This window comes from Micropterus salmoides, unplaced genomic scaffold (genome assembly GCF_014851395.1).
Source record: "Micropterus salmoides isolate LMB-PRFRI ecotype aquatic unplaced genomic scaffold, ASM1485139v1 Ms_hic_scaffold_2, whole genome shotgun sequence".
NCBI lineage: Eukaryota > Metazoa > Chordata > Actinopteri > Centrarchiformes > Centrarchidae > Micropterus > Micropterus salmoides.
In genome coordinates, this window is record NW_024041150.1 from 42,253,933 (window position 1) to 42,256,705 (window position 2,773).

Here is a 2,773-nt window from a genome sequence, read left to right on the forward strand (position 1 = left end):
ATCAAGTACAAGTTATACCAAACGCTCGTGCAGACTACATGACTTTCAGCATCGGCCAATGGCCACGTCTTGAAGTCGATACACACTACACGAGCTGTCACCCGACGCTGGTCTCCAAACCACGTTTTATCAAGAAAACACACATGAACAACTCACGGCCCAAAAAGGAGAACAACAAACGCATGTGTGAACATTTTCAGCTGAGGTCTGCGGCTTACTTTGGCCTTCAACTCAACAATCAATCATGATTTCAGTTAGGCTAAATGCTAAAGTAGCAGTTTCTGTTACCTTGTCTGTGGTCCGCTGGCAGAACACCGGCTGCTTTCTGTTCTGGTGTCGTCCTGCTGTTGCAGAGGCGACGGACGGTAACATTACAGAGTTGTTGTTTTCTGTAGTTTGAAATAATCCCATACAGCGTCATCATAATCAGTTACTGAGTTGATAAGCAGCTTTGTGGGGCCGCTTATGCAGATTGTAATTGTTAGGGTTAGTGAAGCGAGATAATGAAAAGATATCCCGGGTATGTTAAGCTCAGAAGTGATGCTCTGTGGTGACAGAGTTATCATCACAGTCATATCCCTCCTTAGCCCGGGAGGGCAGGGTCATCACCATGGAGACAGGCAGGTCATTTCCTGCAGTCAGAGCAGGTTAGAAAGAAATATAGAGAATTTCTCTGTAAGAGACAATTGTCAATCAATCATCACCAGTAATTGATTGTAAGGTCTGTAAATGAGTCACCTGTGTTACCTGTGGCCCTGCGTCGATATAAAGACACCATGAGGACAGTGGAGATGAAGTACGGACAGAACACCACCAGGTGGTAGATCAGTCTGAACACAAGCTGGAGGGGGGCTGAGACAGGGGGTGTTGGAGGAGGCGGGGTTGTCGAGGTGGGCAGAGCTGCGGACGTGGGCAGAGCTGAGGTTGTAGGTTTACCTGTAGAGAGAATCCCACCTGGTCAGATAAATCTCTGGATGAATTAAGTCCTGAAATCAAAGGTAACCTCCTCACCTGTGACAGAGATCCAGCTGGATGGAGACTCTCCATGACCGCTGATGTTACACTTGTAGAGGCCTTCATCAGACTTGTTAACATGGTGGATGGTCATGTGACCTGTAGGCTCAGTCCTGATGAGGGAGCCATCTTTATAGAAACCAGCTGGGAGGTTGGAGGGAGGGGTCTTTGTTTACAGTGCAGAGTGACATCATGTCCCTCCATCACAGGGAGGACAGGACTCTGCAGGATCACTGGTCCACCTCAACCAGAGACAAACTACAGCATTTCATCATTTACACACAGCTTCATCAACACTAACTCCACAGTCTGGTCTGTGTCTGGTGTTATGACAATATAATATTAGTTACATTACTTGCTGTGTCATTGTTCACTCCATTGAATTTACAAATAAAATTCTATTTCGGGATATATGATTTAATCATTTTGCACAGTTCTAGTCTGGACTGTGGTGCTTAAATGCGCTTCTGGCTTTAGTTTATTAGTTTAAAGTTCCGGCATGGTACAAATGTAGTGCGATTGATAACAGTGCCGAGCACGGAACTCGGACATAAATGCCACTGCGCCTACATTTGCGTGTTGCGTTTACGTTTTGCCTGTTCTCTGTTTTTATCCTTATTACTTTTGGATATACCTCAGTTTTGGATTTTGATGACGGCGGCTAACTTTCGCCGACTTGATGGTCTAACGTGAGCTGCAGGTGACTGCGTGACTTTACTCTGAGCTGAGATCAATGACTGAAAAATGCCGCGAGATCAGGCAAAAGTGTGGTTTCAGCTTTGTGCAGCCGGAAACAAGCAACTGCAGACCACTGTTAATGTTGGTGTTGTCTTTGCCTTTGCTACAGCTTTGCTAAATAATTATTACTTTAGGGAAATAAATAATCTGAGCAGCAACAAGGATTCTACTGCAGAACTAATAAACATGTACATTACACGAACATTTGAACTTAGTGAATGAGCAATACTAAAATCTTCACACATAAGGAGGAGGTGTGGTGAAGGAGGAGGAGGTGTGGACTGAAACTGTCGCTGTCTGCTTTCCTGCTGTCAAACTAATCAATGTGTTAGTTTCAGCTTTAGTTCTCCATCTTTTCTGAGCCTCCAGTCACTCTGACCTGTTCTTGACTCAGTAAACACATCAAAACTAAACATTTTATGAATATTTGGGTAATTTCTTTTCATATGAACTCATTAAGCAAACATGTACTGAAACACATGCACCAAAATGTCCCTTAGCAAGATACTTAATCCCTAGTAGCTCCAGAGGTGGACAAACCTCAGACTCATAGCAATTGTAAATTGCTTTGGATCAAAGTGCCAGCTAAATAAGGTAATGTGAATGTATAGGATTTTAAGGCCTCTTTAGGCTCATCCCTTGGCTACTCTTGATGCTAATCCCAGTGTTGGTTAGCTTCTTGAGGTATAGTTGTTCTTTTTTTCTCTTGAAAGTTAAAGCTTTGACTTCAATTTTAGTAATAGCCAAAGTGAAAAGGTGGATAACAAAGGCTGGCTCATTAGTCAATTAATGCAGACTGATATACCAGTGACCCAGTGATGTTGATGGTGTTACTGGTGCTCCCTCTTGGACTCACCCAGTAAACTCCACTGTCCAATGTAGTAACGTAGCTGTGTTACAGGAAGAACCAGCTGATCTTCCCCAGTCAGCTTCACAGTGAGTCCTGGTTTCTCTGGTCGTGTTCCTCTCAGGTCCATCCAGCAGAGCTGTCGTCCTCCTCACAGCTCAGAGAGACAGACTT